Source organism: Camarhynchus parvulus, chromosome 5 (assembly GCF_901933205.1).
Source record: "Camarhynchus parvulus chromosome 5, STF_HiC, whole genome shotgun sequence".
Lineage (NCBI taxonomy): Eukaryota > Metazoa > Chordata > Aves > Passeriformes > Thraupidae > Camarhynchus > Camarhynchus parvulus.
In genome coordinates, this window is record NC_044575.1 from 6,247,470 (window position 1) to 6,274,668 (window position 27,199).

Sequence of the window (27,199 nt, forward strand, 5' to 3'; positions counted from 1 at the left end):
TATGATTCTAGAATTACCTGGGTTTCTCTTTCCTTTCAAGTTCATTAACTAATTAGTTTTAAATCTGCTCCTGAGACGAAAGTCTGAGAAACTAGGGAATTTAATGCAAGTTACACTGAGATTCTGATTCCAAGTGGCCCTGTGTGTGAGTCAGCAGCTCCCTGCTTGGCAGTTCATTTCCTGAACCAACACTTCAAGATTTGCTGCTACAATACTTTAAAAGACTGAAGCAAGTAAATAAGTTTAATTTCATGGGATGTAGTCTTCTCACTGAAGTTGATCCTATTTATCTCCCCTGTGTAAAAACTAATTTTTAGCTGATTATTTTCTAACAAAGAAAGGCTGGGGGTACAGCCTGCTGACTGAATTCTAACAAAGAAAGGCAAGGCAAGAAAAACACTGGGGCAAAGTCAGGAAGGGCCAAGGTGCAGTGTTTGCTCCTCCAGTAATATTTAATGCATGTTAAATACCTATCCAATAGACAGACATTGCACACAGGTAAGTTCCTGGGCCATCACAAGAAGAAAGAAGCACTTTAGCACTTCAGAAATAGGTTGGATTGCTTTTAAATACAGAAGGATGGTGACTTCCATGGGTATAAAGCTCTTGCATTTGTTTGTTCAGTAGTGAAAAGAAGTTCCTGTGAGGCAGATCAGTATTATTTGATCAGTATTTCTGGTGAGTACAGAGCTCAGACTTCTAATTAAATACCGTTACTATATTGAAAATATTAAATCAATCAAATTAGTAAAATATTAAATAAATAAACATTTAAAAATTAAAATATTAACTTAAAATATTAAATTCTAATAAATAGTTTAAAAGGAAAATATTAATTTAAAATAGTAAATTCTAATTAATAATCTCTCCAGATTGTGGCAGCAGGGACAAGGGGCTTGGAGCCACAGAGAAAAGGTTGCAGTGGCCACGGCTGAGCATATTAAAGCCCTCCCAGAGGTTCAGGGGATTAGCCAAAGCTGATGAAGGCCAGCATGGAAAAGGCACTGTGGGATTCAGACAGGCTGTTGGATGGATGTGCTGGCAGGGGGAAGCCACTTTTCTCTCACTACATTTCCCTGGGGTTTTTGTCTCCTTGCTCGTGCCTTGCAGCAGGAGATGGGGCAGAGGCTGCACTGCAGAGAGCTCTTGATGCTTCCAACAGGGACAGGGAGGACAAGCACTGCCTTTAAAACAAAAGCAGCCAGGAGAACAAAAGAGCTGTGTTTCGAGGCCAGTCCCATGTGTTTGGTGTCTTTTTATTTCCCCTGGGCTGCAGACAAGGTTGCAGAAGATGTGCCTGACTTGTTTGCCAAGGCACAGCTCCCTGGGGAGGATGCGAGGATCTCCAGAGACATTGCTGAACCTCTGAGAGTATTTGGTCTTCTGCTGGCTGCATTTGCCAGTATTTAGGGAAAGATGGAATAGGGGTCTGCTGTTCCAGTTGTATAGACTTAGAACTATTAGCTTTTTACACAACAGGATTAGTTACAACCACACACAAATAAAATTTAACCGTCTTTGTGTTGAAATCCACCCCCTACCTTCTTGAATGAAAACCTGTTGTTACTTCCAATGCAAAACCCATATTTGTCTGAGTGTTGAAGCAAACCTGGAGGAAAAAAATGCATCAAACCCATGTTTTCAGGTAATTGGAACAGAATACTTGTCTAAAACTGAACTCTTCCCACCTCACCTTCAAAATTGAATTATGCAATTTTAACACCTCTTAAAACCAGAATCTCAGATACTTAGGCCATGGCTGAGGTTTTGAGGTTTTTCTTTTACAGACAAATGATTGCTCATGAGTGAGAGCTGAGTTTGTGGCAGGGAGACCTTTCCTGCCCTGCAGCTGTTCCCAGGCTCAGGGCTGAGTGCAGCTCTCCTGCTGCAGGATCCCATCTCTCCTTTCCCAGCACAGCCTGCTGGCTCCATCTCACAGCTCAGAAGAGTTAAACAGCAAATGTCCTGTCAAATTTGCAGAAATGGGAAGAAGGAAGGAGAAATTCTAGACAGAAATGTGGCAGGATATGCCAGAAACTGTATTTTGCAAAGGGGGAAAAAAAAAGGCAAGTGATATGACATTGATTTATTTAGATGGAGTGAGAACAGTACTTAAGGAATCTTTTGGGAATTATACACATTGCCAGCATTTTATGTCTTGCACAAACAATTACAGACATTAGAAACTCTCTTGATTCTGTAAATATAGAAGCAGTAAGTGATTGCAAAGAATATTTTTTTGCTTTATGGCTGGAGATTCCTTGCTAGGTTCAGTGTATTGTAGAGCTGTTTTTAGCTCCTTTGTACTGGCTTCTTTCTCTTTTAAATTGAACAAAATGTAATAAAGCCCACGTGGGTGCTCCCTACAGATGAAAGCAAGGGCATCCAACATTAATGCTGTGAGGCTCTGCCACCAGAATTCAAGGGCAGAGTCACTGTAGCTGGAAATCAGAGTGGTCAGATTTTCTGTGGGCTCCTGACAGGAAAATGTAACATATGCTGTATATCACAAGTACTTACATTCTCAATTCTGCATCACAGCTTGTTGTCTATTATTTCCTTGTGGTTCACTGTTCAGGCTTGAGGAACATTTTTCTCGATTTACAGCTCTATTAAACTGATAAATCAATCACTTGTGTGAGGGGAGGCAGCTTGCTGACATTTGCTTTGCCAACACACTGCCACCCACAACAGCATCCACAGGTCCTCAAGGATATGGTAAGAGGGAGGAAGCTTTCCCTGTAACTTAATTTTCAAAACATGATTCTGGTGCTCTGAGCAACTTCAATGAGAATATTTTTGAAGAGCTGTCACTTGCTAATCCAATATTTAACTTGTTTGTTTGGGTTCTTTTACATTGCTCTATGACAAAATAGCTGCAGTATTAAGTATCTTTTTTTAGAAAAATGACCATCTTAGGCTTTTAAAATTTTAATTGCCAAAAGGAAAGAAAACAGAAAACAAATATTTTGGGGAGCTACACAGAGTATTTTTACCAGTGTTTAAATTATCTGATAGCCATACTCTGGGATTTGCTCATCTTTCCTTGAGTGCATGCTTACTTCTGAAAAAAAGTGTCAAGGCAATTCTTTTCAGAATTGTCTTGGGACTTCTGTGTGTGGTGCATAAGTTGCTCAATTATGTGACCACTGGTTTAAGCAGTGATAGACCTTTTTTCCCCCCAAACCAGACAGCAGTGGGGTTACCTGAATGCTTTAGGTGGAGTTCACTGCACCATGCAAGAGAATTCCAGCCTTTAGTTATGAGCTGCAGAACAGCGCCAGGGTCTGAGAAAGGGGGTGGGAAAGCAAAGTTCTTGTTGGAGCTTGGTTTCATACAGGGGACAGCCCAGATATAGCAGAAAAAAGATCCCTTTTTGTTGTCTTCAACTGAACAAACACAGCCAGATTCCTCCTGTTAACACAAGTGATTTGCACACTCAAGTAGAAAGAATCATATACACTGTGCTATCTGTTTTCAGACTAGTAGTCTTTTCCTTAGGCAATATAGATAAGTTTGGGGTTAAATTTTATTATTCTGAGCTAGTGGTTTTGTCAAAATCAGCTTATTAATACATATTGCCTCTTTGTTAGGATGATGAATTTGTACAAGCTTTATTGAAGTTATTCTTCTTTTGTATGGGTGTAATTGATGGGAGAACTGGCTGAGTGTCTTGGAAAGAGGGAACGTGAAAAAATAAAATGAAGAAGCATGTACTCTGTCAGCAGCGTTCCTCATATAAATAAGTTTATGCTAATTTTATGTTTCATCATTTATCATAATGCCAGGATGAATCCTTTCATGCCTACATAGGATTTAAAATAAATTAGTAAGAAATTTTGTTTGACTTTTGCAGTAGCACTGAAGGGAACAAGTCAACACAATGTGCATAACTATTTTCCTGGTTTTGTAGTGAGAGACTTAGTTGTTGGCCTTTCATTTACATTTGCCACATAATTCTCTTCCCTAGTATTTTCCTGTGCCATTCTCCTGGTGTTCATTCTTAGACAAATCTGCATCTTCAGGTGAGTGCTGCTTTCAGCAGTGCAGCTGGGATATTGCAGAGGACAAGCAGGGGCATCTCCTGGTGTCCAGGCAGGTTGGGCTGTGTCAACTGCAGTTTCCTTGTCCAGGCAGCCATTCAAGACACAGGTAGTGTGCCTGTTTGCTCTGTGTATGATGAAAGCAGATTCTGATAAAAATTTAGGTGTTTCAAGATGCATTCTGCATGTGAATGATGAATGAGGAAGATGGAAGAGAAGAAAAGCACCTCGAGGAGGTAAAGTCAAGTCTGGGTGGAATAAAGTGAGGTTTTGTACTGCTACACCTCTTAACAAGTCTTGCTTGGCTTTCAGATCCAGCTCAATCTTGTCCTTATTTAGAGAAACTCTTTTGGGGATAGCAGGAAAATTCCCAGCACTTTTGAAAATCAGGAACATCAATAAAATTTTGTCTAGCTTAGAGTCGCCAGCTCTGAACAATAAAACAATCTGTAGTGTCAGAGTATTCTGAAGTATTTGTTCTCTGCACTTCTGTCTCTCTGTTGGAGAGATAAGGATTTGATGGATGGACTGTTGTGGGGATGAGGAACTGGCTGGATGATTCCATCCAGGGGGAGATGGATGACAAGAATTGTCCATCAGGGGTCTGTACTGGCACCAGCGTGTTTGGTATCTCCACCAAGGACACAGCCAGCGGGAGCCAGGGCAGGTCTGGAGGCCTGGGACACCTCAGACCAAGCTGGCTGGTAGAGCACACAGCCCCAGCACCCTGACCTGGGATACTCCAACCTATGGATGCTCCCTTTCAGTACAGAAGCAGCGTGTTTTGCCCTCATCTCTTCTTTTGTGCCTGCAGCTTTTGGCAAGGTCATTTTAGGGATACAGGAGGCAGGAGGTGCACCTCAAGGTGCTAGTTTTGAGGTTGTTCACAAGAGGGACTTTATTTGGGAATTCCATTGCTCTCTTCTAGATCTCATAGCTTGGTTTCCTCAGGAAAAATGAGGTTTTCCATGAGTATATAAAGAATGGGTGAGAAGAGGGAAGAGACCTTGCATTTGAGTTTCTGACATACAAATGACCCAGCACACGAATTATATACATTCTCCTCTAAAAGGCTTGTTGACTTTCAGTTCACAATGAGTAATTATTTTATGCTGCAGATTAAAACTGAGGTAGAGAGCCTCATTTCACAATGGAAATGAGCCAAAGTTTCATTGAAATTGGTCATAGACTAGTATTTAATAAGAATATTAGCTTTCCTAAAATATAAAATACAGTTTAAAGTCATACTGAAGAGCTGGGAACTATTTCATGTGTCCACCTGGTTGTGTTGATAGACCTGAACTAGTTGCCTCTAGTCAAATTCCATTAAATTATCTTACACCTTGGAGCATCAGAGCCACATTAGGCACACCCTCATAGAATCATCTGGCAAAATATCTAAAAAAAGGACTTTATAATCTGTGTGGATCTGTAAGGGGCAGACTTTGAAAGATGTGAAATATGCCCTGCTGACTCATATTCCACTTTCCATCACCCAGGATGCCTAGGTACCTTTCCATGGCACTGCATTCCAGCACTCATTCCCAGTCTGCATGGAAATCCAGTGTGACAGTTGTCACAAGGGGTTTCGGGATGAAGGAAGAGACATAGATCTGACTCAATGATCAGAAGGCTTGATTTATTATTTTATGATATATATACACTACATTATAACTATACTACAAAAAAAAGCAGGAGAGCTTTTCAGAAGCTTGCTAAGCTAAGAATAGAAAAGTGAAGAATGATAACAAGGCAGCTCTCTCCGACTCTGTCTGAGAGAGTTCCCTCCCCGGATTGGCCATCAACCATAAACATCCAAGATGGGCCAATCCAGACGGACCTGTTGCATTTCACAGCAGCAGATAACCATTGTTTACATCTTGTAGCTGAACTTCTCAGCTTCAGCAGGAAAAATCCTAAAAGAAGATTTTTCACAAAAGATGTCTCCGACAATCCAGGGTTTGCCTCATCCCACACGTCCAATCCAGACTTCCCCATGTTGAACTTTAGATGGTTGGTGATTGCCCAGCCCTCTATTAGGGTCTCTCTGCAGGGGAGGTCTCCCTGCCTTTGAGGGAGCTCCAGCAGCTCCTACCAGTTTCTTACCATCTGAGAATTTGCTTAGTAGCGCTTGGTACCGAGCAGAGTGGGGCTGCTGGAACACCTGAGGGACAGGATGGTCCCTCCTCAGGGACCTGGACAAGCTCCTCACCATGGGACAGACGTGGAGCTGCTGGAGCAGGTCCAGAGGAGGGCCACAAAAATGATCAGAGGCTGGAGCAGCTCTTCTGTGAGGAAAGCTGGGAGGGCTGGGGTTGTTCAGCCTGGAGAGGAGAAGGCTCTTGGGAGGCCTCATTGCACCCCTTTCAATGCTTACAGAGGGCTTGTAAGGACAATGGGGACAGACTTTTAATGAGGGTCTGTAGGGACAGGACATGGGAAATTTTGTACAAGGAGGGTAGTGGAACACTGGCATGGGTGGCACAGAGAGGTGGGGGATGCCCCATCCCTAAAAACACTCAAGGCCAGGTTGGAAGGGGCTCTGAGCAACCTGACCTAATGGAAGATGTCCCTGCTCATTGCAGGGGTGTAGGCTAGATAAGCTTTAAAGGTCCCTTCTAACACAAAGTATTCTGTGATTTAATGAATTCTTATGAATTCTGAATGTGTCTCATTTCACCACATCAAAATGCATCTTTAGAGAGCGTTGTTTTTAAACCTTCTTCTGTTCTGCCTCTTCACTCAGCTGCTCTGTCTGTCCTAAGCTGACTCTCTGTACACTGTGAAGTGAATTATATAATTTCTTCGTTTCATTGAATATCAAACATAAGAAGCCTTATTCTACTATATTGTAAAAATCTGCCAGGTTCAGGTGTGCCTTTGCAACCACATCATCAGTGAAACTGTCAGAAGACCATGGTGTGTGAAGAGCTGCATCTTTTGCCATCTATTCTACTATGGAAACAAAATCTTTTACTTACCACTACTGGAGATACCATTTGCACAGGTGAGAACTTAGCACTGTCCAATCACAAGACCTCAATTTATATATTATTTGCTCTCATTAAATATTTAGGCCCACCTCTTTGTCATAATTTCTCTGGACTGAAAGAATTTAGCCTTGACAACTTCATGTCTGTTGCTTTCTTTGTGCTGGCCTCAGCTTACGTGCTACATGTACTGTGCAGATTAAAGAAAAATTTGAAAAATCAGTTGAGATATTTGGATGTTTGATTGGCTTGGGCTCACCTCCCAGCTGTGGGAATGCTGGAGACTACACAGAGAAGGTGATGGGACTGAGGGAAAGGGCGAGTGGTGGGGTCTTGCTGCTGGAAATTGTGTCACTGTGGATAAAAAATGACAGTGTTTGACTGGGCAAAGAAAGATGTTGGGAAGACATGTGAAAAAAGCCCAGGGTAGTGAATATCAGTGGTTCTTAATGCCACTAACAGTTTCAGGGCAGACAGCATGCACACCATGCTTGGATTTTGAGGGATATGCAAGAGACCTAAATCTGGGTAGACTGACTTAATTTTGAGAGACTGAGAGTTGCTTATTGAGGATAAAATGGATCTTGCAGAATGACTGAAAACTGCACTGAACCCTTCAGCTCATTAAAGTCTAAGACATTAATTTCATTCTTTGAATCAATATGTGCACACCAAGGAAGTCCTCTCTTTCTGATGTATGGGTGTGATGCTATAGTCAGGTCTGCTGTGTGCAGGCCACACAGAACTGAGAAATGGCAGACTCAGCAAGCTCCTTTTCCATTTCATGTGTGGTGCTGGGAGGGAAGGGGCTCAGGCTATGACTGGTTTCATGTTCTGGATCAGTAAGTGCCTCCCTGCTGCCCAACAAGCACTTCCAAACTGAGCACTCTTCCTGTGCTCCAGGTTTCACACTGCTCAGTGCATCCAGCACTGCTGGCATTCCCCAGCCTGGAAAAGGCCTTTTTCAGAGACATTGTCCCATTGCAGCTCACACATGAATCAAAGCACACCTAATCCCTTCAACCCCTCAGGTACCTCCGTGCAAAACTTTTTGGAATTGTCCTTGGCCTGTGAATGCAAACTGTGGCATTAAGACAGAGGCTTGCTTTCGAAGTTATAAATATCTTAGTTCTTATTGTTGTCATGGAATCTGTGCCATAATCCTGTGAGGAGTAATGTGCTTGTCACACCAGGCAGCGCAATCAATGTTTTGTTTACCCTTTCCCCATTCTGATTCTCAGTTTATAGCACTGCCAGCTGCAGGTGTGATGGAGGCTTTATGACATTTCTCTGACATGAAGCTGAGACCATTAACTCTGACCCCTATTTCAGAACACTTTCTACAGCCCTGCTTTACTTGTTTCCATTGATTGTATCTGGCTGCTATGTAAATCCTTTTTATATTGCAACACACACTCGAAACCACAAATGGTACAGACGTGGATCATGGATTTATTCATTCCTAGTGTTCACCCAGCCCATGGCAGTTACCATGTGACTGAGCAGCTCTGGGAAGTGCCTGGACAATGTAGAATGCTGTACTTTCTGTTCAATAGGTGATTTTTGCCAGTTACCTTTCACATCATAAATATGCCACTGTATGTGGTTTGGTGAACAACTCCACAAAACCAAGTGAAGGGAGGCAAAATGACTTGCCTGTTCTTGCCATAGGAGGGCTCATTCTTTCATGAGGTGCAGATACAAGATTTTTGTTTTAAAGTCAAATTGCTGTTGACTATATGCCATTACTGTTTGTGGCCTGGCTTTGTATAGACGAAATGCTTAACACGCTTCCCTATGCTCAGCGTGCCCATGAGTTCAGAATTCAGGGTCCAAATGAGAATGGGCATGTTAACAGCAGGTTAAAATGTATCTGCTCTGCTCTTAACAAGCCATTTTTGGGATAGGATGCTCTTCTTTTTCCTCCACTTCAGGCCATTTCTTTGGGTCCTGTCACTGGTGAAGAGATCAGTGCCTGCCACTCTTCTGCTCATGAGGGTGTTGAAGAGCACCATGAGGTCTACCCTCAGTCTTCTCCAGGCTGTGTGGGGGTCCCAGTTGTGGGTTTCTCTGGGTCTGGATTGAAGGCACCTGAGACAGTAATTCATGTTCAGACTCAGGTGTTTATTATTTCTTATCAGTAAAACAGTCTCACTACTGTGAGTTCAGCCGCTTTTCATTAGAAGGCACAAAATGGCCAACAATCTCTTGTTACAAGGTCTTTTAAGACTAAACTCTCCAATTATTAACTGACACCTGGATTATTTTCCCTTTTAACCCAATAACTGATCCCAAAGAGCTGCCATGGGGACTTTTCTGCCCAATTACAAAATGCCACCCAAACCCATGAAGAAGAAGGAAGAAGAAGCATGAAGAAGAAACCCAGGATGACACCCTGTGCCCTCCATCTTGCTTCCATCCACAACATACTAAAAATCCCAAAACCTCAATTTCTCACCCAGTGACACACCTACACTGCTCTCTATAATCTGTTTCACACTTTTGTGGATTCCAGTCTATCTTGAAGTCTGGGAAACTTTCTCCATGAATGAGGGTCAAAGTCAGTGCTGCCCTGGGGGTCAGGGCACCCAGAGCAGAGAGAGAAATATTCCCTGTGGTGCCCTGGGTTCCCACAAGGCTGAACAAGCCCAGAGACCTCAGATTTTCCCCACAAGGTTTCCCCTCCAGACCCTTCCCCATCCTCGTGGCTTCCTTTGGACATTCTCTAATACATTAATGTCTTTTCTATACTGTGGCACCCCAAAACTGCCCCCAGGAGTTGAGGTGAGGCCACCCCAGTGCAGAGCAGAGCAGAGCTGACCTCCCCCCTGTACACACATGCTGGGCTGTGTTTGGCACCCTGCAGGGTGAAGCTGAAGTGCCAGGGAATATTGGGTTTTGCCTGGTATTTATCTGAACTTTGCAAACAGGCACTGGTGGTTTAACACCCTATTATTCCCCAGCTTCTGGATGCTGCCCCATATCCTTTTCTCCCTCTCTGAATCATTATCTGTAACAGCTTGGCATGAATGAGGATTCATGAAACTCATCATAATCCCTTTTCCCTATTGGAATTTCTCCTGGGCTCGATGGAAATAAATAAATAGGACTGCATGGGAGAAGCTTGCACTACAGTGTTGGTGCTGTTATTGTCTGGATAAATATAATACTTGAGCTGCCTGCTAATAATCTAGCAGCTGCCTGTTAATAACCTTTCATAAAATAAAAACACTTTAGAAATTCTGTGCTCTGGTAGCAGTCTAATCTGTAATAGAAGGGGGAGTTCTTAAGAAGATGATGATGAGTTGCTGCTCATGAACAGAAAATAACATAATATTCAGTTAGAAGTTATTTAGTTTAGATAGTGGCATAAGAGATTTACATACATTAGAAAATGGGAATATTTCAGAAGAGGGGTAACGGGAAGGAAGGGTTGAAACCTTGGCTAGAAAAGAGCCAGGCTGATGACCCTGAAAACATAAAAAACTGCTATGAAGTGTGAGGAAGCTGACAGATGCAGAGGAGCACAGTTGCCAGAGGGCTGTGATCCCCCAAATGCCCCTGGATAATGTTCAGTGCATGTCTAAAAAGATGCAAAGAAAGTACCACAAGTGCAGTGAGTCAAATCAGGCTCCTTCCCAAGGCAGCTGCCAGTGCCCAATGCAGGGGCAACAGACCAAGGGCAAACCTTGGCAGGGCTGGAAGCATGGGAAGGGAAATGGGAGAACCAGGGGGCTTGGCTTCATGTGATGGGAGAGGCATCTCAGAGACCCTGCAGAAAGAGAGGAATTGGTGGATGTGATGTTCCCAACCTATCAGCTTTACACAAACTGACAGAACAGGATGTGCATGCAGTGGTTTTGGAGTCTAAAATACAGTGTAACCAAATGAAATTATTGTTGTTGGGAAAAAAACAAACAACCCCCCCAAAACCAAACAAAAACCCACACAAACAAAGAAATAAAAAGCCAAAAAACCAACCAACCAACCAACCAACCAACCAAAAAAACCCATACAAAACAAAACAAAAAACCCAAACAAAACACAAAAAACCAAAAGCAGTCTGAAATCTCTCTGGTTGGAAGTATCCCACTGTAATAATAAAAATGTAATGATTGTTTAATTACCCCCACTCTCAGTCAGAATATAGATAGAGGATAGAGTTTAGAGCGCCTACAAAGTCAGAGCAGCTATTAATATGAGGATGTACCAGTTACCAACAGAATGAATGCCTCATCACCTATGATGGGACATAGAAATACAATTTTTGGAGCTGCTTTCCTGAACAACTGGTCTGCAATCCCAGAAAATCTCTGCCCTGACTGTGGTCCTGAGAGGTGCACAGGACCAGCTTGAGAAGCATGTGGGAGAGCTGATCTAATGGCAGTTGCAGGAGGATCAGGCTTAACCCTGCAGCAGGAGAGACTAAACAAACAAATGCAGAACACAAGTGTTCAATCTAAAGACAGGGAACTGCATACTAATATGGCAAGTGGTTAAAAGGAAGAAAAAAGCAGGCTAAAGAGCAAGGTAGCCAAGACACTTCTGAGAAATTCTGTGTTAGCATTCAAGACAAACTGTGCTGAAATTTGAAAAGAAATCATAGTGGTCCAGCAAAAGCCCCACAAGACTAAATAGAAAATTAGGGTGATTTTCACGTGGGAAGGACTGGCATTTGTAATGGGAATTTTGTCCTTCAGAATAGGGCAGGAAACTCCATGTGGTAGATCAAATGGAACCAGGACATTAGGAGGGTTAAGAGAGAGTTTGAGGAGCACCTTGCACAGGATAGGGAAGAAAAATAATTTTAAAAGGTCAAAATGATTTCAGTATGAGAAAAGCAGGAATATTGCAGAAATGGCTCTAGGAAGGATGCTGGAAATGATGGACCATGAGTCTGAGTGCCATCCTTCCAGAGATGATAATCCTGGCAAAGAAGATTAAGATCACTGAACATGTAGATAAAGTGTTAGAGGAAAAGATTGAACGTGACTTCACATATATAGACAACAAGAGCTCTGTTCTTGGATCTTTGGTATTTCCTGCTTTGGACTTAGGAATAATGAGTCCCAAAACTGAGAAAGAAGCTCCTTAATAAAGAACATTTTTACTTCTGTAACTGTAGAGGCTGCTGTAGTAACTAAATGTACAATGAGGTCATAAGGTCTAAACAGAGCTCAGAATCTCAGTAAAAATGATAAATTTAAAGGCAGCATAATTGTGCAGTGTTTGAACAAACAACCCAAATATTACACTGCAGTTATCAGGGTATCATCAAAGCTAGCATCTCTGGCATTCCCAAATGTGCTCTTCCAATAGCAGTTATTCCTCAGGAGGGCTGAACAGGGAATTCATTTGTGACTGTGAACACAAGCCTTCCAGGAAGCCTGGGTGTTTCTCAATTGTCTGCATTATTATTCTTATCTAAACTGATCCATTGATCATTAATGATCTAGAAATGCTTAAGGCGTGACAGGTGACTGAGGAAAATCCAATAAGCTCTCCACCCCTGCAGAATACCAAGAAGTGAGAGTACTCCTGTTGTGTCCTTCTGGCACGCTGTGAAACACTCCATGAATTAGTAAACAGGATTGTCTGGATGCTCCAGGCTGACCCTCAGTTCTGAGTGTACACAGAGATCTACAGAGCACAGCCTTTCGTGCAAACAGAACCCGCTTCCAAACAGTATCTTATAAATTAAAAATGGATTTTTGAAGACAATGGAGTGTGCAGCATCTACAAACATGCTGATTGTTATATAGGGCCTTATGAATATATTTAACATGGACACAACACAGCCTTGTGTTGTGTCCATTACATTCTTATTTATTATTATTATTATTATTATTATTATTATGACCCAACTCAAGCATTTTTAACAAATGGATATGTACACTTTTGTTAAATAAAAACATTGCCAATAAAGACAGAGCTGAATGTCAGAGTTATTTTCCATGTCTTACTGAGGTAAAAATCCTGGGGAGTGACCCCTGCTATGTGAGAAAGATGAGAAAAACCTGATTTGATTTTTTCATCACATGTCACCAAAGATGGTCATTTTCTATTGGCTTTCAGATATTGAAGCATGTTTGTTTATTTAAAAATAAGAAGTTCCTGGCTTAAGAATGTGAATGAGTGGAAGCATAAATATAAGGATCTCTTAGATTTCTTAGTAAAAGTCTGGTATTATACCATAGTTGTAATATCAAGAGGAATTGCTGGTCAAGGGTATCTGGTGCCAGTCACTCAAAGCTTAATTCAGATTAAGAGCCTTAGCTACTGTCTAGTGTCTATCCAGTAATTTTTAATGTGGTTCAGAGCAATAAACAGTTGGTTCTAGAGCTCTTCTGGAAAGTGTCACCTCTGTGGCATCACTTCCACCAGAAATGTTTGTGCACTAAGCTGTTTCAATTAAAGCACAGTGATGTTGATATCTTCCTTAAATAACGCTCTATTTTTCTGGAAGATTCTTCTCTGTAGGTATCAACAGTATCAAGTCGGTCATAGAGTTTTAGGGGAAAACTGTTCTGTAGATTTCATACTTCTTATAATGGGCAGAGCTGAGGCAGAGCCCATCAGCTGTGCCCGTGTCAGCGCAGCCCAGCAGACATTTCTCAGCCTCTCTGGCACTGCAGGCAGCACAGATGTCAGCTCTGATTAGCTTTCCTGGGAGCCAAGGGGTTCAGCACGGCCATGGTGCTCATCTAACCTGCTTTTGTTCCCCTCTGCAGCCTCCTCTGCTGCGGGCAGCAGGATCTGTGTTTGCCAGGGAGGCACTGAACAGCCACGTCAACCCTTCTCCACTGCCCAGCACAGGCTCTCTGCTGTGAAATCAGCCTCATGTGGCAGCACAGGATTCACACCCACTGAAGGCCAATACTGCTCCTCTAAAGCAGCAATGGAACAGTGTGTGCTGAGCACAGGGCTGGCTTTTGCCCAGTGAACGAGTAAGAACAAAATCAAATAATGGAGAGCGGGTCAATAAGAGAGCAATCTGAATAAAGCACAGCTCACATAGAAGAAATAGTGCCTGTGCATGCAGTAAAGTTGTAGATCATAATGAATTTGTGCAGTTTTAATCCTGGTTTCTCCTAATTCATTAATTCTTGGCTGTACTTTTCATACCCTTGTAAATTGCTCCTACAAGTAATATATAAACATATTTAAGAAATCTTAGCTTAATGGTACTGTATTCTTCATAATGTTTTAGCTTTTAAAAAAATTTTAATAGTAATTTGCATGAGTTTTCTCATACTCAGGTGCATATATGTTTTTATAGTATATGAAATAACAGATCAAATAAAGCCTCCAATGTAATTTTGGCATACAGCTATGTTTGGCTTGGGTCACTTATTAATTTATCCAACATAAACAGTGCTTTTCAGGATTGCATGACCCAAAAAATCTTGCCAGATACCTTTTGGACATCAGATTAGAAAGAAGACCAAATCCTGTGACTACAAGTTGATGGTATTTTATCAAGCTAACATAATTTTAATTATAGTAGAGAATAAAATAGTTAAAAAATCTGCCAGGAGTTTAACAATGAAACAAAACAGAGAAAGGAAACTGGTCAGATGGCACAAGGAGCAAGAAATATGGCTTGGTGCCAAGGGGGATGTGACAGAATTCTGGACTGGACAGAGGAAACAGGTTGTGCACTGCAAGGTGGGTGAGTGAACAGTGATGAGAGAGTGGAGGAGAATGGGAGAAAAGAAGATCCTGATCTAACAGCATCAGGAAGCAGCGCAAGAACTGAGGATCCTGCCAGCTCCTGTAGCTGTTCAATTAAGTTGGTTCAATGAAGTGTATCCCCTACTTTTGATAATTGTCACTCACTAAGCGTTCTGATGCCTGACTCATTCCAGGAGCTCCAGTGATTCACCCTGCCATGAGAACTCCATTCCATGCTGCAAGATCCAGGTGGTGACTGGACCAAAATTGGTGCTCCCCTCCATCGGTGGTTCTGCCTGGTGAATATTCCTTTCTTCAGCTGGCCAAGTTGGTGGGTGGCTGTGCTAATTATCTGCCATGCCACACAAGTCTAAAGAGGCCTTTTGTTTTATTTTGGGCACTAATGAAACGTTCCCTTTGATTAATGCATATTACGAGTTAATCAATTTTCATCCATTGTTTTATTTTATTTTAACAAAAGTGTGTGACACATCAAGATTTCTGCTTCTTGGAAAAAAACCAACCATTTCCTTTCTTTACTATTTCCTGATAAATTAATAATGAGCCTTTTCCAGCCTCTTTGATGTTGCTGGGATCACAGTGTGTGGCTTTTACTGGGACCACTATATTTCAGGTCAACTCATATTGTTTTGTCTGATTCTAATAGAATACAAATGTTTTCCCTTCTAGTCCTCTTGTAAGTTGTTATTTTCCTAGGCCATCATCTTTTTCCTGCGTACTTTGGGATAGAAATGCTGCATTTTAAGAAATCCATACCTTCCTGCAAGTGGCTCATTGTAACATTACAATGCACTATTAATTCAGTGCTTAGCAGATTAAGATAAATCACACACGGGGTATTATGAGGAAGGATTTGAGGATGTAAGGCGAGGCTGGCACCTCCTTAGGAGTAGTTATGAGGCTAGAGGGGGTTTGACTGCTATAGATCTTCAAGGAATCTGCCTGGGGCCAAACACATGAGGCTTTCATTAATGACCTCTCTGAAATAATGAAGAGTTTGCTAATGAAACCCCCTGTTGGAATACAGCTGGGAAACATTGTTACTGTGCAAGAGAATTGCGGCGTGATAGAGAGGAGCTGAATAACCTTGAGGACAGCAAGAGATAAAACAGAAGAAATTCAGCAGCTGAGAGCACAGGTTCACGCACTCAGCGGTTTTTCATGAGAGCTTTCTCCTGTGAGACTGTAGCTGCCACCTAACTCACTCCTGGTCAGGACCCACTGAAGCTTCAGCCACTGTTCATATGAAAAACTGCTTAAACACCATGGCACCCCTACCAAGTCAAAGCTGATGCAAAGTTATATATTTTCCTGTCTTTCCCACAGGCACAGCCCTCCAGAAGCACAAGGGAGGTGGGCAGCACCAAAGAGACACCGAGGAGCACAGGCTTGTTTCACTCTTAATTCACTTGTCCATCCAGTTTGAAGGCAGAACCTGAGTCTCCCAGGAGAGTGTGTTAGCAAGTAGGATCAAGAATATTCAGTTTCAAGTTTTCTGCATTCTCCTGTTGAAATATTTACCATCCCACTCATCTCCTGTAAGCTACTTCTGCCATTTACACTGCATTGTGGTGAAAGTTGGCCGAATAAAATGTTCCCTCCAGGTCAGTTGACAAACGTTGATATTAGAACCAGAGCAGGGGTGGCAATGTCCTGCAGGCAGAGTGGCACTGCCCCGTGGGCCAGCACTGGCCTCAAGGTTGGGATGAAATCACCCCAAAGATCCCAGTTCATCATTAATATGTTAAAAGTGCTGTGCTGTTTATGTTCCTGTTGAATTTGGACCACAGCCTTGGTGCACCAACTTTAATTGAGAAGGAAAGACTGATGAAAATGCCTTTGAGGTGTCCATGTAGCAGCATCAGCAGTAACTCATAATCACTGCCAACAATAAATACTCTATTGATCCACGAGGATGGGACCCTGGGAACAAAATGCTTCCCGAAAGCTGAGCACTCACTTTTCTGATGCCCTCTTAAATGTCTTCCAGCAGTAGTCCTGCAGTGGCATCTCATTATTTGTCACAGTTGAAAGGCTGCTTCTGCTTCTCATTAAATGTTTTGTGCTGCACAACAGGTCTCAGGTTTACTGATGCTTGAATTTCCCTCATGTATTTTTTTCCTTTTCAAAGACTTTCAAAGTAGTCCTCCTTTACTCATCTTTTACAATCACTAAAACATTGGAAGAGCATACACACTGTGACAGAAAACAATAAAGTTCAGGCAATTCCCAGCTGAGGGTGATATGGCACCATATATCCATCACATAGATTTAGGCATTAGAGAGAAAATTAAGCAGCTTGTTGAAGCTGTGGCACTGTGCCTGGGTGTTGGAAAGAAACACACCACTTCCCATCATTAAATGAGGATTTAATATTCAGGGTGCTCAAATGTTTCTCATTTTTTCTAAAGCAAACCTTCATTAGCATGTTTGTTTAAGCAGTACAAACTGTCCTGTCCCGGTGGCCACGAGGCTTTGGCTGCAGCTGCCAGTCCCTTCTAATGGGCACTTGGACATCATCTGCAAGGGTCTGCTTTGTTTTGCACTGAGAAAATATGAGCTTTAAAGGGTCAGATTGCTGACTGGTGAAAAGTGAAAACAGGTTCATAAAAACAGTGTTAGTAGGTGCAAAACTGTGTCACTGTTTCTGTTCTTTAATATTTTAGTTCTTCTAATTTTTTTTTCTGCAGAGCTTTATTTCTGCTTGCAGGACATTTTTATGCAAGGGTAGTAACATTCCAGAAATCAGTGTTTGTAATGTAAATTGTGACCTGACTTCAATGTTAGCCTTGATCAGTGTCAGCTGAAACAGCTGTGCCTTAAGAAATACTGACTATGATAAATACACCTCTACAGTGAAACATAAAAAAAAGGAGAAAATACACATACAACTAATTATTTATAGAGCCTGGTATGGGGCTAGGACAGCAGGAAATTCAAGGAGGAAAACCTGAAAACTCTCATGTGCCAGCTCCTGGAAGTCAGAAGCAGTGCCACCATGTTCCTAAGTCCATATGGGCAGGCTCTGTGGTCTCTACAGGACCATTTGTGGGGTGCTCACAGCTCTGGCCTCAGCAACTGCCCGTGAGAAAAAAAAAAACCACCTTATTAAGCCACTTGGTATTTGCTTTGCCTTCCCTTGCAGCTCGTTAAATCAAGCTGTACCTGATTGGAGCCATCCAGCTAAGTGCCAGCACCTGTGTCAGGGAGCGCTGGCAGCTGGGCAAAGGGCTGAGCCCACCTGGCCAGAACCTTCTAGAAGAAGAGCTGGACTCAGCTGCTTCTCAGTTTTGCTCCAAAAGGGAATGTGGCCTCGGGAAAGATGGCTGGTGGAGGTGTTGCCTCGAGGGATGTTTTTGACCCAGAATGATGGAGCTACACTGATTTCTCAGGAGAGGTGGCAGCTGCACCACCGGGGGAGTTGCTGGTAGGTGATGAGGATGAATTATGTGAGGTCAGTCCCTAAAGGGGAGTTGTTTTGTTTTTAAATTCTGTTCTGGTTTGTTGGTAGCCAGGATTTTTCTGTGTGTGGGGCAGTGGGGTGAGGCTCTGTGCTCCCATCAAACCTGCCTGAGCTCCTGCCTCTGGCTCCTGCCTTTCATTCCTTAAGTTCTTCTTCCGCTGGAGCTGTAAGCAAGCTGCTTTAGGAGGGATTGATAACACAAGTGCTTCATTTCCTCTGGGCCATGAAGAGCCCTGGCTGGCAGCTTCAAAGCAAGGCTTTCCTGTGTTGCTTGTCCTTCCACAAGGGCGTGGGAATAGCGGCGTGCCCAGGGTGGCTTTGGAGTATCCTGGATTTGTCTGGCGGTAGTACAGGGGGAAAAGCATTTCCTGGAGCACAAAAGAACATCCGTCCTGTTTGCTTTTAATTCTTGAACAGGCTTAGGAGAGAAGAAAGGTATGGAAGGGGAGGTTCTTCCCCTCAGTTCCAAAACTGGTTTGTTTCTCCCAGGAGAGCAAAGAAACTGGGTACATAGTGAGGCTCAGGGGTTGAGAGTAAGCAGGAATTTGGCTTCATTCAGTCTGCCAAGGACACTAAACCCAAGGATTTTAGTCCTTTTCATTAATGTAGCTCTGACCTAAAAGGGAAAATAATGCACCTTAGTCTCTGTGGGGGAATTTGCTCCCCAATGCAAGGCCCCACAGCAGAGTGGCAACAAGGTAATGTAGTTACTGCATCTGAAGTACAACCAGCTTCAGGGCTGAATGACAGGCCTGGGAAGGAGGGTGTGAGTTCTTTCAAGCCTGGCAGGAGCAACTGGTCTAAAGTGAGAATACCTTAAAAATAGAAGTTCCCAGTTACGACTGCCAGAGGAACACCTAGAACAGCCCTCTGATGTGAGGAGAATATAGAAAACTATAGCTGGTTAATAATGTCCAGTCAATTTTTGACAATAATCTGAGTTCCTGTGTCTGAACCAAGTTTCCTGGATCTCTAGAGAATCCTATTTCAACTCTAAAGCCTTATTTTGAGAATTAACATTTCAAAACAAGCTGTTGGAATTTCAGTGGTGCTGCAATTTGCCATCTGCTATTTTTCTAATTCTAGCTTATGCTCAGATAAATTTGGCTCATTTTCACAAAAGTATGTTCTAGCACTTGCATGTTCTGGCACTGCTTGATCCTCTTGGGTTTATTCATGGCTTGTGTGGGTTTGGGGATGGGGTCTTGCAACTGAAAAGGTTTCTGACGTCTGTTCTTAACCTTCCCTTTCTCAAATTTAAGAAATGGTTCTAAACAACACAGGTTTTATTATTCTGAAAGGGAAGTGAGAGGAGGATCAGTCGTAGTAGTCTCAGCTTGATTTGGTGTGGTTTTTGGTGACTTGACTTCCAGAAAGAGTGTTCTGCTATCACTTACACTTCTACTGCTCTAAACAAAAGATACACTTGGGGTTTGCTTTCTCTCTCATTTTAGATGTTGTTGCTGTTATGAAAGCCTGAACTCCATAACTGATGGGCATATTTCCAAACTGTGTGAGGGCTTAGCAAGATTAACATTCCAGAGGAGTAACAATATAGAGCATGTCTTGATTCTGCTTAACCTAGCAGTCGTCAGGGGCTGGGCCTTCTCTGCATTCCAGGCTACTGTAATAATTCCCTGTATTTCTGGGACATTTGCACATACCATCTTTTAAGTTTGTTTTCCAGTTACTGTATCCAATTACATATAGGTTTGCATTCTAATAGTTTCACACAAAGAATAGGGAGATGTTTGGATCAGAATTCTTCCCTGGAGTGTTCTATCCACTCCTTTGGAGTTCCAGATGACTCCTGTCCCTGTCTTTTGGATGCCCTACTCTTAGTGTGACTTAATTCTATCATAGTGTCACCTGCACTTGACCAGAGAGAGCTTCACGAAATGCTGCATGAAGGGCATGCTTTTATTCGTTTATGGGCAGAACACCTAATCCTGTTTTCAGTCACACAGCTAATGTACTTTGGGCTGCCTGGGAAGTGAATCACAGCCATCAGAGAGCCAGCAAGGAGCTCTATTTCTACTGCTGTACTATTAACCACTAGATGTTTAACACTGTTATATGGGAATACTATTAATAGTTAAAAAGTGATTTAAGAGTAAACTTTGTTGTACAACAAAGCAAAGCAAACATAATTTCTTCCTCCCTTCACAAAACCAAAGCTGGCTATCTGGAGACTTCTGAAATGCAATGGTATTAGCAAGTTTCTTGAAGAAAAATTAAATGTGGGGTAACTAATGGAATTTGTTGAAACTTGGGAAATTGTATTGCCTGTTTCCAGGTACAGCGAGCTGTAATATTCCATAGGAGAGCCCTAAAATCACTCGACTGTTACAGGCTTGTGTGACAGATGAACACGATGAGTGCACTTCTTGTCTTGCTGCAAAGCCATAGCTGACTCTGTACCTGCAAACCCAGACTTTTCACACCCAAAAAGGTCAACCATTAGCTTTATTTGTAAGGCAGCACCTGAGATCACCTGAGATTTATACCCACCCACAGATGGGGTGCGCTTGTTTTATTCATGATAGCACATGAGAAAGCATCCAGGTTACAGAGTAGTCCTGTCTGCACAGTTGCACAGAAGCTGAGTTTTTCACTGCTGTGACTTTTGTTGCTGCCCAGCACAACAGAGTCTCGCCCTCTCCTGTGCCTTGGCTCCTGTGCATGGTAAACTCAGAGCTGAACTGTCTGCCAGGAGCCCTCCTGAGCTCACTGCTTGTTGGGTTAGACAGGTGCTAGCTCTAGAAACAGAGCTGCGTGCACAGCCTGAGGTAGGCAGCTCCTGCATTCAGCCAGATGTGTCTGCCCTAGACCTTGTCCTCTGAACAAGGGATAACCAGATAATCTGAAATGGAAGAGAGGTGCCTGAGGTTGTCAGTCAGAGATGTCTTCTGACTGTCCTTTAATAGAGCCAGAGGCACCAAATAGTGGAAGGTTGGGAGAAAGAAATGGAACTAAGGAGGAAAAAACCACTCTGTGCATGTTCCTCAGCTCATTTGTCAAGGTTTGGGGCATGCCTACCTTCCAGGTTGCTTTAATGATTCCCTAAATCTCTGTAGGCTGGAAGAATATTGTGGAGAAAGAAAACCTTTGTGGGGTGCTCCATACATGCTCTCTCTGGGTTATTTGCTGTTGGCTGCTGCAGAGGAGAGGTACTAAGTCAAACAAAGACTTGCTCAGCCCCAGGGTGTTAAACACTTAGTGGGAGCGCTCAGGGAAGGAGTCAAGACTCCCAGGAGCTCCACTGCCTTGCTCAGACAGTCTCTTGCAGTAGGCTGGCTGTGTGCAGGGGTAATGCCAGGGGCTCCTTTTGTAGCCTGCTGCAGTTAACACCTGCTGGGCTTGAATCCTCTGAAGTGCTGAGTGTGCTTTATCCTGGGATAGGTAACCTCTGTGCTTCAGGCATCACAAATAAAGCAGGTGGCCGGAGGTGCTACAAAGGAAGCAAAGCTTGGCAACAAGAAGGAAATGGATTCAGTATGTGCCTTTCCCCCCCTGCAATACTGCATTCCTCATTTTTTTGAGGTTTGTATGTAACACAGTGCCTGTGCTTTATATATGGATGTGCATAGAGGCATGCATGTGATCTCTGTGGGGTCATGGAAAACATAATTTTGAAGTGCACATCTCAGTAATTCTCAGCACCCAGACAGAATGGTGCAAAACCTAAAAAATTAAGAGAGAAATGAGGCTAGCAGCCTGCCAAATGCTGCTCAATTGTGTTCTTTGTCAGGGTGATTTCTTTAGATGTTGACCTGTCAGCAGCTATTTTGAGAGGAGCCAGGATTTTGGTTAGCAAATGCAGGGAGACCTAATGCTTGCAGTCAGCAGAAGGTTTTCAGTGTCAGCCTACTGAGGAGCAAAGATTTCAGTGCTATTTTTATTCTCTTTTAACTATGAATTTTCAAGTACTTTGCATCATTTAAGTCTGAATATTGACAGATGTTGAATGTTTTCAACTTGCAGTGAAGTCACAAGAATTTGAGGTCAAATCCCACATAATGAGCCGAGTTCATAAGGTCAGCCCTATCCCAATTATTTGAGGAAACTTTACTGAAACACAATCATGTTAGTTTAGTCCTCATCTTCTCCCATATTTATTAAAAAGACTACTACCTAAGCAGAGAAAATCTCTACAGGTGTCAGGCAAGGGAGAATGGTTTTTAAAGAGTGGTTACTGTAGCGCTGTCTTCGACACCAGCATGGTCTGGATCAGCATAGTTGTGTTGTGATTAATGGCCTTATCAAAACTCAGAAAAATTACAGAACTTACACAAAGGAATGCAATATCCGCTACCAGCACAGAACTTAATAACGAGGCAAAGCATGAAACCGTTTGATGTCATTAATAAAATCTATCATGGGATGCAGGAAAGTATTTGCAATTGCATCAGTCCTTGAGAAAAAGGCAGACAAGACAGCTGTGGTGATGGAAAAGATAATACATTAAAGAAAAATTAACATATCTTTGGGGATCTTTTTAGCAGGAGGTGAAGGGAAGCTTTTCTTCATTAAAGGAAATTGCAGTTGTCTGAAGCATGGAGAACATAATGGATAGCAATCTTCACTTTTAGACCAAGCATTCTTAAAGTGGACCCCCTTACAGGTGCCTGGGTGTTTTATGTAACCAGTGCTGTTTCTTCCAGTGGAAGTTTCAGCTGCAGTTGGGTTTTACCTTTGTGTCAGCTAATGAGTCCTTCTGGAGAATGCACCTGCTGTTTCTGTCATGTATTTCAGCTAATGATAGCAATGAAAATGCGGTGAGTGTTAAAGTTCTTAGCTTTAGCTAAAAGTCATACTGTAAAACTCCTTAAATCTTCAGAACCTGGAGTTATTGTATTCTTCACTTGCCTAAATTCTTGCCTGGCTATGCCTTTCATTGAGCATTGAAATCTGCAAGCCTTGTGGCCTATTCATTCCATGCTGGCTTCATCCCCTTAAAAGATGGGGATGTTTTTATTGTTGTACAGTCTTGTGAAATAGAAGACAATAGGCTACAAGTCACCAGATTAGGTATGAAGAACAAGATGCAAACACTGCACCCAGGAATCACCTAAGACTCTCTCTGGAAGGAGGCTAATTTTGTATCCCTCTCCTTTACAACTCAGAGGAGCCGTGAGGGAGCTGGGCTTGTTTAATCTGGAGAAAAGGAGGGTCGGGGAAGACCTTATCACCCTCTGCAGGAGAATGGAGCCAGGTGGGCTGGTTTTTTCTCCCAGGTAACACATGATGGGATGAGAGGAAACAGCCTCGAGTTGTGCCAGGAAAAGTTCAGGCTGGATATTAGGGAAAATTTCTTCAACAAAAGGGTTGTCAGGTATTGCAACAGGCTACCCAGAGAAGTGGTGGAATCACCAGCCCTGGAAGTTCTCAAAAAATATGTGGATGGTGAACATGGCAGTGCTGGATTAGCAGTTGGACCCGATTGTCTCTGAGGTCTTTTTCAGCCTTAACTGTTCTATGATGCTACACAGTCACTTGCCAAATAAATTGCGCCCAAACTTGAGGAGAAGGAATCCTGTGTTGCCACTGGCATTTGGTCATTTGAAATCTGGCACAAAACAGAGAAGTGGGAAGGTCTGCGATACGCAAAATACCCACAGATTTTTAACCACCCAACACTGGTAGAAAATACCAAGCATGAACACAATTCCAGGATTCCCTGTGAGAGATTCCTGCTGTTGTCCAAGTTCTCAGTGAGCTTCTCCCCATCTGTTAGTTCTGCTGACAGTAATGGTCACCAGGCATTGCAGGAAGTCTCAGTCTCATAGTTCTGGGTATTGATGAGATCATCCTGATTGTGCTCAGAAGAGGACCAAAGGCCAGATTCCAGGTTTTATTTCTGTCAGCAAACTGGAGATATTCTGTCCTTCGTTACACTCTAAACTGGCACTTAAACACCTAGTTCTTATTAATGAGGAGGTATTTTCATTGCTGTGGCTGAACGACTTAAAATAATTAAGAGCTCACTGGGCACATGGCCAAAGCTGCGAGCTAGAAAAATCAAATAATTTATGGATTTTTCTCCTTATTCAGCCTACTTGAACCAGCTACTGATGCAAGGCCTGGAGGTCACAGTTTGTCATAAAGCTTAAAGGGAGATTATTTTAAATGAATCTCATTGAATTGGCTTAGATTCATATAAGACTGAGGTATATTCATTTACCCCAGCTAAGCTCATCTTTTTACAGGGATTTCTCAGCTCACCTTTCTTTTTTCTGCTTTCAAATTTTTGTCAGTCTGAACCATCCAGTTTCAGAGGATTTGCAAAAGGACCACTCAATGAGTTGTATTTTGAACAAGAAGCCTCCAGACTTGGTCGTGGTCAAGGATGCTCTCTCATGGTGTTGGCTACACCTTGCCAACGCTTCTTGAAGTGTTTCTTCAGCTGCAACCTGTTCACTGCTTCCAAGATGCTTGCCAGAAAAAAATGACAGATGCTTCTAAAGACCCTGAAGAATGCACATGGACTGCTTGTGGCAGGATTTATTTCACTGCATGCCTGAAGGAGGAACATCTGTCTGGTGGTATCTGCGTTCCTCCAGGCAGTGAAGTCTTGCACCTGCGTTGCTCTGGCTTCAGAAGATCTCAGCAGCCAGGAGCTGGTTCTAGCTGGGGTGGTGAGTGACACCAAGGTTGCTTCAACTCTTACATTATTACCATTAGCACAAGGAGGAGCAGAGGAAGGGAGCTGTGTGCTGACCTGAAAAGGAAATGTGTGGAGGTTCTCACTTGATTCACTTGCTCTGCCATAAGTGTGGGTTTAGTGCTTTTTTTAGCATGGCACTGTTCTTGGGTGCTGTTAAACACAGCATATATGCCTGTCAGCAGAATTCTAGTTTGTTCCCTTTCAATCTTCCTGATTATTTTTCAGGAGGTTATTTTAAAAAATCTGAAAGGAAAACACACCTGCTAGGTGAAGACGGATTATTCAAGTGTCAGGAGAAAACCTCCTCCATATGCACTGTAATAAAAGCAAAGACTCTTAAAATAGACTTCCGTGGCTTGCATAATAATTGGAACACAATTTACTGAGGAGACAGCATCAGTGTAACTAAGGAAACTTTCCTGTCTGATGGTGGAGGATGAGAAAATGGTATATCAAAGTGCTTCAATCACTGCTTTGAAACTATAATCTATATCAGTCAGATTGAGAACACATTATGTGTTCTTTCGCACCATCTGCCCAACAATCAGTTGAACTTAGTCTGAAAGTGATGGAAAAGCAGCCCTCAGTAACTTGAGAATATGACATTTATCACATTTAATACCCACTGAAGAAAATGTCTGTTAATAAAAGGGTGTGCTGAAATAATAATGGAGAATTTCTTTGAGTTTCTGTTTTCATTTTTGTATAAAAGTGGTGAGGAAATGCTACCAACTTGCTTGTCAGTGTGTAATTGTCTTTTTATGGTTGGCTGCTAAGTAGTAATTTTTTTCAATTTATTGGTTTCAAAGGCAAAATCTTCTGATAAGACTTTCCCAGCCTGAAGGAGGGGAAACTGTTTCACTGTCTTTAATTGCAGATATATCTTAGATACATCCTATGCTCTCCTATCCCATCACCTCCACCCTATCCTGTGAACAGGTGGCTTTGGTTTAAGTTCACCACAGTGAACTTACTTGTGTGTTGCCTGATGATGAGTGAAGGTGCATGCATAGATCTCAGTCATTACCATATCATAATGCCAAAACCTGAATAATTCAGGGTGTGAGGGAAGGGTGAGGCAGCAGCCCATGCTGATTTTGCATTTGTCAGCTATGGCTGTCTTGCCAAGAGCTGAACTTGCCTGAAACCTTCCTTTTGAAGCAGTAGCACAACACAGAGATGGTTCTTGTGGATGGAAGCCTTTTGGGAAAGCAGGAGCAGGTCCTATCTCTTGCCTTTCTAAAGACTGATGTGGTGACATCCTCTTGATGACAAAAGGCAGATGTGTACACTGCTCTGGACTCTGAATGCCAGTCAGGAATTAAGAAAGGCATTGACATTGAATATGTGTTATGCGATCCTGTGCTTTACTGAGTGACGGAGTGGTTGGTTGGTAGGTTTTTAGTTTGAGGGTTTTTTTTTCCATTTTATTTCAAATATTTTCTATAATCTAGGTTTTCTTTGGCAGGTTCAGAGATGAAACTGAATCTTGATGCCTAACATCAGATCCTTTTAGATACATAAACACAAAATTACATTCTAGAAGGCAGGGAAGTTGGGATGTTTTATCCCATTATTGTCTGAAAGGAAGGTGTCTCAAAGACTTTGTATTAACAATTACACAAGAGAAATATATATATATTAAATCTTAATAAGATGACAACACTAACCAGTCAAATCTTGAAATTATTCTAATGAGACCATGGACAAATGTTCCACATGGTGATCAGTGCATTTATAAATCACTCACCAAAACTAGCAGAGTGCAAGTCACAAAATCCTGTACTTGGGCACACTGTTGACTGGACACAGTCAATGCCACAATGTTTGTCCTGTGAGAATCTGACATCCTTAACTATCCTTTTTTTTTTTTTTTTTTTTGCCTGTCAGAAATAAACTGTAAAGGGAAGGAGTGGGGGGGAGTCTTAAATACTGGGAAATCCAACATGAGTGAAATCTTATCTGAATGACATGTTGTCTTGGTTTACAAGACAGGTGTCTGCTAGGGAAGGCAGAAAGCCTCCCTTGGAATGGAGAATGTAAACCCCCTCTGTTGTTGTCTTATTGCAGAAGTTCTATACGTTCTTGGTGATTTCTCGTGGGCACCTCCTCACAGCACAGCCAACAAACTCCATCTCCCTTCTCACCCAGCTAACCCACTTTTATAGCACTCATCCTCACTGGACAGAGCAGTGGCCTGTTAAGGGCAGGCCTGTTCCTAATCTTTGGTAATTAGTACAGCTGCAACTCCTCAGGGGTGAGATTACCTTCTATACTATCTTTATTTTTTTACATTCTATCCCCCCACACCCCTCCCTCTGAATTATTTGAGTTTTGAAAT